This window comes from Leiobunum rupestre, chromosome 2 (genome assembly GCF_980474605.1).
Source record: "Leiobunum rupestre chromosome 2, qqLeiRupe1.1.hap1, whole genome shotgun sequence".
In the NCBI taxonomy this organism is placed as follows: domain Eukaryota; kingdom Metazoa; phylum Arthropoda; class Arachnida; order Opiliones; family Sclerosomatidae; genus Leiobunum; species Leiobunum rupestre.
The window spans coordinates 53,038,108-53,055,206 of NC_143385.1; positions in this window are offsets into that span (position 1 = coordinate 53,038,108).

Below are 17,099 nucleotides of genomic sequence, written 5' to 3' on the forward strand. Positions count from 1 at the left end.
CCCTACTCTCAATTAACCGAAATTGTTTCAGACCAAACAAATAGATTAACAGATTTTGATCTTTTCAATAACGACGTTGCCATGGTAATGTATAAAAAAAGTGAGCTTGTACCAACATTTCGCAAAGGTAATGTTATAATTGCTGCCTTTGTCAACAGTTATGGACGTATTGATTTACATAAACTAATTAATAAGTTGGGAAAGCGAGCACTATATTTTGATACAGATGGTGTTCAATTTACACATTTACCAAACGAATGGTTACCCCCCTCGGTGGTAATTTAGGCAAATTAACGTGTGAAACCCCGAATACATATATTACCAAATTCGTGTCCACCGGTCCAAAGTCATACAGTTACAGGGGTCCAGATAACAAATCCGAAATCATATTAAAAGGCCTAACGCGGATATTATTCACTTTGACGCTTTTAAACAAATTATTTTCGTCCCAAATACAGAGTTTAAGGTAAAAATTGCTTTTAACGTTATAAATATAATATGTTGTTGCGAGTTGGTAATTTAAGTAAGACTTTGTAAAAAAAACCTGTTGTAAACGTGTATTAAAATACAATATCTCTAGCGTACCCTACGGTTATTTAGAATGTCGAAATGAACAACTGTAAAAAAAATTATCAGGTTTTAAGCATAAGACTAGGAGAAAAATTTGTGTACAAAAAACCCGCAAAACAAGTTTCCTTTAATCATTTAATATTTTTTTATTAACACTTTAAGGTTTAAACTTTTTTGTGTTTATTTTCGGTGAAGGATTTGTTATTAATTTTATTCAAAATTTTGATTTATGTTTAATTCAAACTTTAATTAACTGGTGAAGGAATATTTTTTCAAAAAATAGTGTTGAAATATGTTTTAATAAAATGGTTTTTAAAAATTTGGAAAAATGTGTGATTTTTCAATAGTGTGTAAAACCAACCATTTTCTAAACATCTACGTAGTGTATTGTCTTTGTTTTAATAATGGATTCAGGACCTACAATGTCAGGAAAATCCTCATGGGTTAGTAATCTAATTAATTGGAGAAATGAATTGTTTGATAACCCTCCTAATAAAATTATTTATTGCTACTCCGTTTGGCAACCCGAGTCATATAGTTGTAATAAATGAAATTTCTACCGAAAATAGTGTAAATACTTTATTTTTGAACAATTTGGGGTTTAAACTTTTAATTTTTAAAGTAGAATGTTTACTAAAAATGGAAATTAATGTATAATTTTGAGTTTATCTTTGGTGATGAAATTATGATGTTTATTATTTTTTTTTTCAAAAATAATGTGTTTTATTTTTTAAGTAGCTAGTGAAGGAATATTTTTTAATAAACGATTTTGAAAAATTAAAAAAAAATGTTTTTGTTGATTTTTAATATAGTGTATAAAAACCAACAATGTACTAACAATCTACGTAGTATATTACCTTTGATTAAACGACAATGTCTTACATAAAACTTCTTTCACCCTTCCGAATAATGGTTTCAGGCCCTACAATGTCAGGAAAATCCTCATGGGTTAACAACGTTATTCGATGGAGGAATGTATTAATTGATAAACCTCCTTTTAAAATTATTTATTGCTACTCCGTTTGGCAACCCGGTTGCCAAGTTTTATCTCAACTTTTACCCGATATAGTTTATTCAATGACTACCTCCGATGGAAAGTGATTTTTGGGAATCAAATAGAAATTTCTTGCTTATTATTGATGATCTAGCGGACGAACTTTACAAAAATGATCAAATTGCTAAATTGGTTACTGTAGATAGTCATCATTATGAAATTTCAGTCATATTAATATCCCAAACTTTATTTCCTCGAGGCAAACAATCTCGTTTAATCTCTCTTTATATGTCGTATTTGTTTAAATGTCCTCGAGATTTAAGTGAAATTTATTATCTAGCCAATCAGATATCTCATAATAATACAAAACTAATGAAAAATTCGTATAATATGGCTACTAGCGAACCTTACAATTCCCTATTTATAGATTCATCTGTTACAACTCCTGATATTTTACGGTTAAGATCGTACACTTTTGAAAAAAAAACGGACCAAAAATGGTAGTTTTTCCGATAATAAATCATTTAGTATATTATTATCAAGATCATTAAAGATAATGGCTCCAAAAAGACTACGTAAAAAACGAGTGCTATTGCAAACCCACCTGCCAAGTTTAAAACACATTATATAAAGTCAAAGGTAAAATATGAAAAATCTATTAGCCAACAGCTCTACAAAGCAATTAAAGCCTTACAAACTGATTTCAAAAATTTGAAGGATGGAGGAATTGTTTTATCAAAACCCAAGAAAAAACAATTCGCTAAATATAAAAAAGCTATTAGATTATTAGCCAGTCCAAAAATATCGCAAAAACGAAAGTGTGCCCTTTTAATTCAAAAGGGTAACGGATTCTTCATACTAGCACTCCTGGGATCTATCGTACCGCTAATTGCAAATTTATTCAATAAAAGATAAAATGAAAAAAATTAACAGTCGATCCAAATTACGAGAATTGTTACGAGTTCTTAGCGAGGCTAAAGAAATGCGAAGTGCAACAGCAGTACCCAAGGTTGAGATTACTAATTATCCAGCACCCGTACATGTTGCTCCATTAAACACCGGTTTAAACTCCCCTCTTGCTTCGCAAATATATTCACCCTCAAAACGCCTGAAGAAATAAACGCCGGGGAAGTGGCCGAATTACCCCTCAATACAATGACTCGCAAGATTAAGAATTATCTTAGTCAACGAGAGAATAGACAGTCTAGAGGGGATGTCAAATTTCCGGGTCTCTTAAAGGTTATATATTCAAGTGAAAGAAAATCATCAACGCCGATTGTTAAACGACCGAGAACAATTAGTGATAATAATATGGATAATCGTTTAAATCGAGAAAATGAAATATTTGGAGAATATTTCGAAAATTTCGATATTGGAAGTCATTTAAGCAAGGACTATGCTTGGAGTCAAGAACTAGATTCGGAGGAGGCTGCTGTAGGTGGAGTTCCAATCTCACCGCAACAAAAGTTAAAATCACCCTCGCCAAAGAAATCCCCAAACCGAAACGACAAACAAGACCTTCGCGCTGACAAGAATAATAAAAATACTTATGTGTAACATTATTTATGTATGAAATTAATACACATTTTTTTTAAACAAATATTTTTATTTTTGTTCCAATCTTTCATCAAATGAATACATAAATTTAACAACGCTAAACTATCATTTCTTTTTAAATTGAAATTATATAATTCGTTTATTATTTTACTGTAAGATATTCCCGTACAGCTTGATGTTAAAAAATAAATTACATGAGGTCCACAGTTTTGAATTTTTTTATTGAAATTTATGAGTACTGTATCGAATACGATTACAATAACGTTCTAGTGAAAATCCATAGACACGATGTGATCTGCCTAGAGAACAAAAAAGGCCAGAGTGTCACCCGATTTGTTAACCGCTGTCCAATGAGAGCCGAGAAGAGTGTCGGGATCAGTATTAATTAAAAACAATAGCTTTTTTTAATTGGAGGCTTCGGTAATCTGTTTGCTGGAAACACGCCGATAAATTTATCTCTTGAGTGTGGATCACACCGTAATATGACTTGAATTTGAATAGTGTTCATCTTTCACGTTACCGTCAAAGTGTATAAATTTTAACATTGATCCTTCGTTAAGTTGATTCCTCTAATAGATGGTTTCAAGGTTCCGTTTTCCTTCTTAAAATGTAGCACGTCGAAAGTTTCGTTACATTTTACGAGATACGTATATTTTCCAAGGTCGTAGGCTTTGTCACAAACCCCAATGTCTAAGGTGTATTCGGGACTCCTTTTTTTTAAATTTCATCGCGAATATTACGATGGCAACCCCCAGGAGAATGTGTACTTTACCCATGGCTGACAAAATGTTGAATTAAGATTGTAGCTCTTTACTCTTGAATTTTAACCATTTCTGGAGCGTAAAACGCGCCTTTAATTATGTTGCCTGACAAGTCTTTAACCATATACATACAAGGCTCTCTCGTAATTACTCTATGAATGTCCCTTTGTATGCCTTATCAAATGTTGATTTTGCAACGGCTAAACGTACCCTATCACCAATTTGTAAAGTTGGCTTGCAAATTATTTTAGGATTGCCGTAATGTTTTTTCGAAATAGCCGATTCATTGTTTTTATTAACATCTTTAGGACATCTTTAGGCACAATTCCCGTTGTCGAATGTCTTGTAAGCTTTTGCAATTAATTGTAATTTATTAAAATAATGTAAATTACCGGTTTATGTAATTACTTTAAATATTTTAGATTTTACAGTGCGAACAAGTCTCTCAATCATAGAGGCCTTTTTTCCCGAATATACGAGATAATGATGTTTACTATATTTTTTTAAAAGAGAACGAAATGGGGCGATTCTAAATTCCGAACCTGCATCGGTACAAAAATTAAGAAATTTGAAAATGTCTCTTAACGCCGTAACAATCTCGTTCGAGGTCTTATTTCTTAATGGATATATAAAAACGTATTTACTGAACTAGAAGAATAAATCTTTTATTATTATTAAACGCTTGTAAAAGAGGCAGATCTAATAAATATGCCATAAATGTTTCATCAATAGTTGTTACGTAGGCTGGTGGTTTTTGAATAAAAACTTGATTTCTTTTTCCGAATTTTTGGAAAAGGTTTTTCTTAAAGTGACACTATTAGAATAACTGCATGGGTTTTGAACATCGTAATAAACTTTACTTAATTCTTTATCGGTTTTTGATACCGTCATCTTTAAATGTATATATAACAATAAAGAGAAACAGATTATAGCAAAAGTTTTATTTTAGTAAATTAAATTACATTTTAAATTTGAAACATTTTGAACAATATCCAAATATAATTGACTTTCTTCTACTAGGGGGTCGAGGCCAAATTCCTTTGGGAATCTCACAACAATATGATCATAATTTAATTGGAGAATCTAGTAAAATTGTATAAAAGAGACACGATACTTCATGACTGATTAAAAAGGTTTATTTGTAATATTTACAATCACGGCGAGCTTTCGAGCCGTGGCCCCTTTTCAAGCCGAAGTCTTAATAATATTATTATTATTTACACAGTCTATGCTTTTAAAAAGAAAACGTTTTTACCAAAATCACAGCCCTCGTTTTTTACTTTTTTGATCAAAATTATAATTTTAAATATTAATATTCTATCATATTATTAAGATCATAAGATGCATTTTGACACCGATTTACCTTTTCTAGTCTCCATTGCATCGTATTTATACCTTTATTTGGTTCCAATAAACAATAATTTTTTATCGTAGACTGGAACAAATTAAAAGTAATTTAATGCCAATCCCCTTTTCAAGTGTTTTCATTGTTTACCCATCCTTCATTGCGGTTTGTGCCAAAAAATAAATTTAAAAAGAGAGAAAGCAGGTTTAGCAGTTGAAACAATTTTATTTTGAACAAAAATTTAATTTTTCAAATAAAATAAATAGGAGAAGAATTCATGGTATAACAAATTTAGGGTAAATTGTAGCTTATGGGAATGGATGTAGGGGAAACCGCGACGAACGAATGAAAGACCTTCATATATTTCAAATTATAATCACAGGTCAAGTTAGGTAAGGCGTTCGTCCTGTGTACTTTTTTTCAATATTATTAACAATAAACTATGGAAAACTGGCTAAGCCTTGTACATAACGAAATATTTCAAACTGTGCAATAGTGGATTTTATTTTAAAACTTAACAATAAACTCTTTCGAAATTGAATAACTGCACTCTACAAACTGGGCATTTTTTATAAATGTAATGCATGCTAATTTATCGGTTCGCGCAGGCTTCGAACGTGCAAATACGATTATAAGGTTTGCAAAATGTTTTTTTTTTATTTGTTAAGCAAATGATGCTCATTGCGCGATCAAGCGGCTGCTCTAGTTCTTCGTCTGAAGAAATAACTACCGGCGATTGAGTGCGGATATCCCGTGAAATTGTAATATATTTAATTCAAAAATGAAGTAAGCCCTAAATGGAAAATATACATTAGTAGGCTTATAGTAAATTACGTCAATATTTTATCTAGTCCCGGGTAACTCGCTTAACTTCACTATTGGTGTAAGCGAGGGCATGACTAATTTTAAAGGTGTCTAGTGATAATCTAAGTTTATATTTAATACTAAATCAGAAGAGTGCGATTGAGAATTGCCAAATAATTTATTTAGAAGAAGTAAAATTATTTTAAAATAACGTTTCCTTAAAGAAACTTTTAAAAACATTTTGTCACAAGGACACAAGAGTTATTACGTACACAGAAGTGGTCGCCAGAAGGCAATAGTTATTTTAAAGCATACTTAAGTGGTATGGAGTCAAGAGTCCAGTAGTTCAACAATCAAATTGTTGGACGGTGAAAACTAAGTAGAAGTGCGCCACATAATTGTTGAAAGAAGAGCGAGAACGAGTGGATCATACGGATCTCTTTTGATTTACATCTTTTATTAAGTTTTACGATCCGCGCACAAATTTAGACTAAGCCACAGAAGCCGCACATCTCTGTGTAATCAGAGCAATATTTTGTGAGTTGCTAAACCAAGGAGGGCATGTAGGATCTCTCTAATTTTTGACGGACTCTTGGTTTTTAACCAAAGAGTCAGATGATTGTTCTTCATCTGGGTCGCTGGTGATGTCAAGGGGACCAAATCACGCCTTGGCGTCCCTTAGAGTTAAGCCAATCGGCCACGTGGGGTTGAACCTAGTGTTTATGACATAGGAGCACCAGTTATTGGTGACCCCCTTTCGGTCAAAGGTTAAACACCACGCACTTTTGGATAACACTTCACTAACATTCATAAATTATCTTTAACCCTTGGGTTAAAGATAACGAAACTCCGAAGAGTAAAATACAATAAAAATTAGAAATATCAGAAAATATTCCTCCTTGGAAGTTATACAAACATAAGCCCTTACTGGCAATTCTCAATTCTTTTCTTTAAAACGAAAGTATGGTAAAGAAAAGGGGTTGTAAATTAAACTATTTTGGTATTTGAGAGAAGGTCCTAACCAAGACCAAAAGTGAAGTTTCGCGAGCACATACGGAACAAGGTCAAAAGTGACAGTACGGGGAATAGTGGGCTATGGTCATTAAACCCTCTTAATCAATTTAATAGCAAACTGGCGAGTATAAGTAAAACCGTCAACCGAAAAAAAGGGAAAAGGATCGGTTTTAAACGAGCATTGGAAAAAATAAATGTAAAAGTTACTATATTATATTTGAATAATATTCCGTAGGTATATAAGTTAGGATTAAAAGTACGTAAACTGTTAATAAAATAGGGATTATATGTAATGGGAATTAAATCGGAATGTTTATTGTTACAAAGCTCCCAAACTTAAAGGTCGCACGTCCTGTGTGACACTACTACATTATTTATTACAAAAACTAACTTCAATACCCCTGAAAAACAGGGAAACACAAACAAGAACGAGATATCTCAATATTTACAGGAATGGTGCACCAATTTTAAAAAAAAAAAGGAAATACGTATATAACAATGCCCTAAAAATAGCGAAATGCGCAGAAAGAGCAAACAAATTATACATCAATACTGAAAACTTTATACTGTAAACGTGGGATATTTAACTGTACCCTGAGCAAATAGCCATACCAGTTGTTTTGTCGCGAGGCCGTAAGGGACGACCTTCCAACGGAGGTTGTGAAATAATTTTATATTATTTGCCTATAAATAGACGTCACGAGGACTTAAATCAATTTTTGCTCGCGCAAAATATGGTTTTAACTGAGTAACGTAGTAGGTGCTTGTGAGCGGTTTCCTTTCTAACGTCTCTAACCTCACCTGTACGTTAATTTCGATAATTTTTCTGAAATTCTAAAAGGGCCCTCGATCTTCGGAGCTACCTTGTCAGCGTAGAAATCAACCGCACTAGATAGCTAATCACCTTTATTAAATTTGAAATCCCTTCTATTTTTATCATTATATGATTTTTACCTAATTTGAGCTGGTCTAATATTGACACGAGCATTTTCCAAAGCTTTATTTACTTGTGGTAGGACCGTGAGAGCTTTCGGGATCTGAAAATTCTTCAGGATTTTTGGATGACAATAAATTAAGGGGGGTTTTAATTTCCCTCCCAAACATAAAAGAAGCCGGACTATAACCGGTGTTATCTTGTACACTGGTGCGAATGCCCATGGCGTACTGTTGAAGACCGAAGTCCCAATCTCGATGGTTCCCAGATACGTAGGAAAAAAATTGTGTACCAATGATACGATTAAAACGTACAGTCGGATTACTTTGGGGTTGATATAATGAAGTGTTCCTTCTCTTAATTTGTAATGTTTTAAAAAGTTTGGATACAAATACTGATCCATTATCGCTAACCACGCAAGATGGTAGTCCAAAACGAGTAAATACGTCATCGATTAAGTGTCGTACGATGGGAGTGGTGGTGGCGTTACGTAAGGGGAAAATATCCACCCATTTTATTAAGTAATCCGTAAGCAATAAAATATTTAAAGCCACGCTTACTGCGGGGATAGAGGTCGGCGTTTGAATAAGAAATTATACGATTGTTTATATTTATCCATAACCGAAAAAAAATGATTAATTTTGCATGTTAAATCATTGTTTAATCGTATAATTTATTCGTATAAAACAAATAATGCTAATTTTAATGATTAATTGAAATTTTTGCGGTTAATTTATTTGTTCCGCCTACCCCTATGCGGGGAAATGGACCCTTTAGGTCAATGGAAATGATTTCCCAGGACTCTAGTATCTCACTAGACTTCAATAAGCCCGCGGGTTTTTGAGACTGCACTTTGTGAGCCTGACTTACTGAACAAGTTTTACAATATTTTAAGACATCTAGAGTGAGCCCTATCCAAGTAAATTGACTTTGGATTCCTTAAAGTGTTTTCCTTACGCCAAAATGGCCGGCTGTAGGAATATCATGGCTGATGTGCAAAATGCGAGCCTTAAGCGAGTCGGGGACTAAACTTTTACACGGATCCCAACCAATGTCGAACTTTTCGCCTACGCTTTTATACAAAATGCCTTCTCCAACGTCGCAGATTGGGGCTATATCTTCTACCCACTTGCGTATGGAATGGTTGGGGTTTATATTATCGTTTTCTAAATATGAAAGAAGGGGTCCTGATTGAGGATCTATCTCTGAGCCTCGAGCATCTCCTCTTTACCATAAATAATTGACCCGGCGATTTTGGAATGGTTTAGAATAGCGCTAGTGTGGCCAAAATAAGGAGATTTAGAAGTATCATTCGGAATACGAGAGAGCGCATCGGCTACCGCATTATCCTTTCCGGGAATATGGTGTACATTAAAATTAAGGCCTGAAGGCGGGCATTCCACCTTGCGTATTTACTGCTAGGGTCCGGAGCAGAGAGAAGCCAGCGTAAGGCACTGTGATCAGTAAAAATTTTCGAATGTTGACCCTTCAATAGAAGGTGGTGGAATATCGGCGCTCAATGTCACTCAAGGATCGACTAGCGTATTGTAATACATATTTCTTTTTATCTATGACCTGGGATAAAATTGCACCAATACCCGTGTTTGAGGGGTGTTTATCATTTAAAGTATTAAACGCTATGTCTTGCTCCGACCCCAGTGCCATGTTACATGTTTATGAAAGAGGGCCGTTAACGGACTGGATAATTTTGAAAAGTTATCAATAAAACGTCTATAATATGACGCCATCCCCAAAAATTGCCGAAGCCCTCTTACATTACGGGGAGTGGGGAAATCTCTCATAGTGGCCGTCTGGTCGGGATCTACCTGGATTCCCGCGTCCGAATCTATGTGACCTAATATACGAGTCTCTTGTTTACAAAAATGCGTTTTAAACGCTTTAATCGTGAGTCCGGCTTTTAGAAGCCTATTAAAAACTATTTCGAGGGTTTTTATGTGAGTTTCAAAATCTGTGGAAGCGATTATGAGATCATCGCGATACGCGCAGACGCAGAGATGGTACAGGTCGGAAAACAGACAGTTTACCATTCTCTGAGCGTTTGTCAGGCCAAACAATAAAACCTTGGGTTTAAATAGACCACGGTGAGTCACAAAAGCAGCGATATCTGCGTGACCGGGAAACATGGGTACCTGATTGAAAACAACTACGCATATCAAGAGTAGTTAAATAACGAGGTTTATTTTTCACAATACTTCTTGGCTACCCAGCCAGCCAAATATTCTATTCACCCTTCTTCCTCACTACTTAAAACGGTGGTATTTTCTTTCCCAAAGTTTGATTTTTTAGGGGAGTAACTTAACAGTTTTCGGGGACTGCCATTACACACATTTATGTTAGGATTTAACGATATAGTAGAATTTGAACAGTTTTAGGTATTAGAAATCAATATATCTTTTTCATTTAAAGTAAGTTTGGATTCTTCTATGCTAAGAATATCATCATCTACAAAGTCCAGGTCTAGGTCTTCATAAGTTATGTCTGATTTTTTAAATATGCTAGTTACAAAGTATTCGTCTATAGTTTGTGCAACTTATTTGCATTGTTCTGCACTATTCCTGGGTTTTTCCCTAAAATTCTCATTCTAAGACGATACATAGCGTTTAAAGGGGTGGGATGGTCGTCCTAACCTCCCCGGGTTCTTAACTGCGAAAAAAGATTTTCTAAACAGTCTTGGTTAAGTCTATGCGTAAGTATGTATTTTGTTCCATACCACAGACTGATTAAGGACTTCGCTGATGTTAAAATACCTTTTAGGAATGTCTGCAAACAACCATGCTGGGGAATTTCACTATTATTTTTTGGATTATTTTTACTATTAGGGTTCAGTTTTTTTATACACCTGATATTATTTAAAATTTTATTTTGTTCATCAAAATTAATACCGTATGCACTCTTGCTAGGGTTTTTGTCATATTTCGTGTAACAATTCATTACATCAAACCACTTATTGGTTTTTTCTATAAACTCGGCTGTTGCCTTTTGTTCCTCTACATTAAAAAGCAAATTATTATTGCTATTTGGTTTAACCTAGTCACAGCTGTGGGAACAGTGTGTGACAATATTTCCGCGGCTAGTCTAACATTTTGTCTCGCAGTCTGCACGCATTCTAAATGTAATTTGGTTATTTTGTGGCATATTTTTAACTCCTTATTATAATTTTTTACAATCAACTGCACTGGCCCTTTGGTTATTTCAACATGATTATACCGGGTCTTTTTTTTTGCTCGGAAACGTGTTTTTTTTTCAAAAACTATTTATAGTACCGATTTCAAATTTGGAAGGTCAATTCTCTATACCGGGGGACATCAGTTTGAGAAATTTGAGCGTTTTCGGTAATGTTTTTCACCAATTTTGAAAAATTATTTTTCGACCACTAGGTGCGAGATAAAAAATTTCTATTATAAAGTTGTAGGCCGTCATCGAAAACCCTTAAAAATTGTTCACTCGACGAAAAACAACTTATTTATCAGTGAAAATTCGAGCTTGAAAAATTTACAAGTTGGTGAAGCCAAATTACGATTGTTTGAAACGATAATTGAAAAGGGAACAAGTCTAATACAAACGTAGTAGAGTTTTCACACTTGAAAAAATGTACACGTTTGGTTTTTAAATGCAGATATTTTATTCACATAAATTTTTACAAAACATTTTCAATAATATCACCATTGGCTGCAACACAGGTTTGTGCGCGGACAATTAAGTTCTCAAACGCTTTCTCTACCATTTCTGGTGTGACGTCTCGGCAAGCACTGATTATTCGTCTAATGAGTTCCTCCCTAGTTTCAATGGGCGTGGCGTATACCTTTGCTTTAACGAATCCCCAGAGAAAATAATCCAGCGGTGTTAGGTCAGGTGACCTTGCTGGCCAATGCACTGGACCATTTCTCCCTATCCACCTTTCAGGAAACTCGTTGTTGAGGTGCTCAGTTACTTGCCGGGAAAAATGCGGAGGGGCGCCATCTTGCTGAAACCACAACAATGGAAGGTCGTCGATTGCGTCACTCAGTTCGTTCTGTAGAAAATGTAAATACCTTTGGCCGTTGAGGTTCGTCGGCAGGAAAAAGGGACCAATCAAACGGTTTCCAACAAGTCCAACCCAAACATTGACCCGTTCAAATTGAACCTGGTGATGATATTCAAAACCCCAATGTGGGTTGATGTCAGACCAAAGATGGCTGTTTTGATGATTAAAGGGCCCATCTCTAGAAAATGACGCTTCGTCGGAGAACAAAACATGGCGCAAAAATTGTCTATCTTCTTGGACAGCATTTAGTAATCAGTTGCTAAATTCATAACGTCTTTGATGGTCTCCGTCAATTAGTCCTTGGTGGAGCGTAGCTCTGTATGGGTGATAGCGATTCTTACGAAGAATTTTCCACACACGATTTGCAGAACAACCCAAATCAGCAGCGGCGTTAGCGCAACTGTGACGAGGATATGCCACAAAGTACGCGAGTACATTGTTCTCGAAGTCTAAATCCGGTTGACCCAATCCGCGAAACCTAGGTTGCAAGTTACCAAATTGATTGAAATCGTGAATTGCTCGTCTTACTGTATTTACAGATGGTGCTCCATTTGGATGTCTTTCTGCGAAGATTTCAGTCACTCTTCTAAGGTTTTGCGCTGCTTCTCCATAGTAAATGGCAACTATCTCGGTACGCTCAGCTACTGAATAACGAGGCATTGTTCGAAATATTATCAAACACTGATAATAATCTCCCAAAGTTTTCCTTTAAATACCCAATGCATGTTTAGGATTGACCTATAGCCTCGTGTTTTTTAAATCCGGTCGTTTTTTTAACCAAAGTTTCAACTGGATTAGGTAATTCGGTTTCAATTATCGTTTCAAACAATCGTAATTTGGCTTCACCAACTTGTAAATTTTTCAAGCTCGAATTTTCACTGATAAATAAATTGTTTTTCGTCGAGTGAACAATTTTTAAGGGTTTTCGATGACGGCCTACAACTTTATAATAGAAATTTTTTATCTCGCACCTAGTGGTCGAAAAATAATTTTTCAAAATTGGTGAAAAACATTACCGAAAACGCTCAAATTTCTCAAACTGATGTCCCCCGGTATAGAGAATTGACCTTCCAAATTTGAAATCGGTACTATAAATAGTTTTTGAAAAAAAAAAACACTTTTCCGAGCAAAAAAAGACCCTGTATACAAAACCGTAGTCTAAAAACCCATTTCTTATCAGTTTAAGGAGATGATGTACGTCTGCGAAACAATATATAGCTTCATTAGGACTGACTGGATTATTGAAATGTGTTTTGTGTACGGATACCCCCAAGGAACGCTAGAAACCCATATTGCTTGCACCCATGTCACTCGTGCATACGTCAACCTTAAAACCGGCCTTTTCTAGTTCAAGAATACATGGAAATAAAATATCTTTTGTCATTTTTTGGTCAAAAGCGTAGTAAATCGATTGTTTCCAACTTGAGAAAAGGCCTCTCGCCATTATCACTTGCATTTGACTATGCATTCCAATAACTTTATTACGCTTAGGGTCGTATTCATAGGTTGAACGTACATACACTTCATCATAAGTCAAAACCTTTATTTTTTCAACTAATGGCATGTTTTTGGCACTGGCTTTCGTCAGATTAATGATATCAGGTAGAATACCCCCAGATAAATCTAATTTGGCTGCATATCGTTTGAGGGTTTTTTATGTTCAAATACGAACTTAATATTTTGCTTCTTAAGTGTTTAAATTTCTATTTGTGCCATTTTCATATTAATTTTTAAAATACGTGAAGCTTTATGAGACATTAATTTCTTATAAATTTTACTAGCCCGATTCTCAGACTTTCTAATCTTTATTTTAAGTTTAGCACTTTTTCAATTGCCTCCGCCCTATCGCATTTGCATTTTCACAATTAACTTTAGAAGACTGATAACCTTTTGGACATTTTTTTTAGATTTCATTCGTTATTATTTTGATATAAAATTGTCCCATAATTTTCTTGAAATTCTGAAGAAATATCACAGGCATTTTTAAAAATTGATGAACTAAATAAATTTTGTCTCAGACTATGATTGGTTGATACAGAATATTTCTCTGAGCCCGAAAAATATCACAGCTTTCTTGAGAACTATAAAGGCTATCGCAATTTTCAGTCACATAAAAAGCTTGGAAATTTTTTCCGTTAAAAATTATTGACTCATTGGTATTTACGGGTTTTTCAATTGTAGATAAATTTGTACCCTTGGTACAATCCAACGCTTGAGAACATTCATCGTGAAACTTTGTTGACTCGCTGCTGTTAGCCTTATCTGTAGAATTATTTGTATTCTTGATTTCCTCCTCCTTTGCTATAATTTCAAGTTTTCCACGAGTACGAGATGGTCTAGTTCTTGCATTGAAGTGGCAAAATGATGCATTAGTTTTAAGATTTTGCGATGGTATAGCAGTTCTCTTTAAAATGCTGCGTGACTTAGAGTTGCAAAGGTTGAATTTGGTTTTTAGGTGAGATTCAAATTCATCAACATTTAAGTGGGTGGATCAAATACGAGCATATTTCCGGCTGATGCATCCAGGGCTACTACACTTTCTTAACCATTCATTTCTTAAACTTAATTCTTTCGGAAAACTGTGATAAGAGATACCGCAGTCTCTAGTTGTATTGTAATAATTATCACAACCTAGTACTGAGCACTTAATTCCAGGCATATTAAATATCACAGACAGCCACCCATAGACATTAGAATAAGAATAACCTCTATCCAGCCACCATCAAGACGGCCCTGCAAAACATATTTCAAAACTTATTAAGCCTTGTACGTTGATTTGAGTGCCATTGTACTAACAAATAACAATACTTCTCAACTTAAAAAAAAACAGCCAAGATATTTTAAATATTTTTGGTTATTAAGTATGAAATCGTGAATGATATTTGTTTAAAAATGTTCAATTTCATAAAATTAACATACCTTTTATAATTTCTATTCGTTGAGCAAAAGCGCGTCTGTTCGGCGGCTGCGGCGTTCACTCCGTTTTATGGGCCTTTTTTGTTGGAGTTTCTCGCAAACGGCTGGCTATAGGATTCCCAACACCTTGTTATTTTCCTCCCGACATCATGTGACATCAATCTCCCGAAGCACGATTCTTCCTCCCCCTCCAAAGTTTTTCCCCCCAAAACCCGGAGAGTCAACCTTATAGTGCGGCAAGCATTTTTACGAACCTTGGATATGGATGATTTCTTCCACGTACTCTGTCGGTTTCAGTCTACAAAAAGTTCGCACTGTAAAATCTAAAATATTTAAAGTAATTACATAAACCGGTAATTTACATTATCTTAATAAATTACAATTAATTGCAAAAGCTTACAATTCTCGAAGACATTCGACAACGGGAATTGTGCCTAAAGATGTTAATAAAAACAATGAATCGGCTATTTCGAAAAAACATTACGGCAATCCTAAAATAATTTGCAAGCCAACTTTACAAATTGGTGATAGGGTACGTTTAGCCGTTGCAAAATCAACATTTGATAAGGCATACAAAGGGACATTCATAGAGTAATTACGAGAGAGCCTCGTTGACATTCTGGAGAACAATCCGAAGTTTAATGCAAATTGAACTCTTCAAAATTGTCGAGACTTTTTCCAGCGGTCTTTCTTCACCATTTTACTTTTATTGTTTTTTTAATCGGTGTCCACGTCTTTTTTTAAGCTGGCGTCTTAAGAGTTACCGTTTTCTTTGCGTTAAAAAAGGAATTTGGCGCCGGTAAACCGTCGCTTTCATCGTTTGAATCCTGCTTTGACGTATTCAATGACGTCAATTTACTTTCCGTTCTTACGATATAATCATTAGACGGTAAATAAGAATCTAATTTCTCGAACCGTTCTTTACCACCCGGTTTAAGATTCCCAATATTATTTTTCTCAGAACCTTACCTTCTCATTATTGGACCATTTGGATTCTGATTCGAGACGTCCTTTCTCTGAATCGTTTCTACCGCCAATACGTGAAAGCATCGGCTTTTTCCAAATCTGAAGCTACTAGACGTTTACTTTTTATTAGGATTAACATTGTGCCACTTCTATGTACACGGATTCCTCATAAGGTACACAAGCGGATTAGTATGGAGTGTTACTAAATTATCTCTGACGTAAGGCTTCGCTTATATTTTCTGAGACCATCTACTCGTATTTTTCTCTGTCGGCTTCGGAGTCAACTGGAATGGTATCTTTCCGAGCTCTTTCAAGTATGTCGGGTTAAGTCAGGGCTACGCTGAGTTGTAACGTCGAATTATCTATGCCTTTGTATTCGAGTTTCAGTTCGTATTGCCCTGTAAGCAACATTTCATTAATTTTATTGATCCTGTGTAACGTATAGGTAGCTGTACATATAATTGAAGGCTGCAGTTACCGTTTGGAAGGCGAAGACGTTTTCGGAGAAAAGAGAAATTGCAAACTAAGCGATCAAAATAATTTATCAGAAAAGGAAAAACGGAGGAAACAGGGAATCTCGCCACCTAATAAACGTCCCAGGTCTTCATATTTAGAACTTCACATTGAAATGAGTAGAACGGGACGTCTGAAAAACCGCAATAGGCACGACTTATAATCATTTCTATCATTTGTACAAAGAGCATCCATCCTACGGCATGTATGAGGCGAATGTAGTGAAGCCGCAGGATAAGTTGACAATGGTTGAATTAAACAAAATACTTTTACGAAAATAAATTTGTTCTTCAGATTAAAATATTTGTACAGTTTTAACTGTAGACTGTTCTACTTCAAACGTATCTACGATTCTAGAGGAAACATTTAACCATTTCTTCGTAGAGCTGACAATTTTTCCTGCACGATTAAATGCGAATTAAATTGTAGGAAATACCTACAAATGTAATAATTTTTTAGAAACAATTTAAACTTCGCGCAGTAATTGGTTTTGTAGACCCTAATGCATTCAGACTAATCGATAACTATTCCGTGTAATCCGCGACCAATAAAATATTCGCAAATTCATACATTCAAAAACAATTAAAGTCAACTATACAGTTAATTCAGAAAATTTTATCATTTACGGAATATATATTATCCATATTGAAGATAAAATGGTTTGCTTTATAAAAATAAAC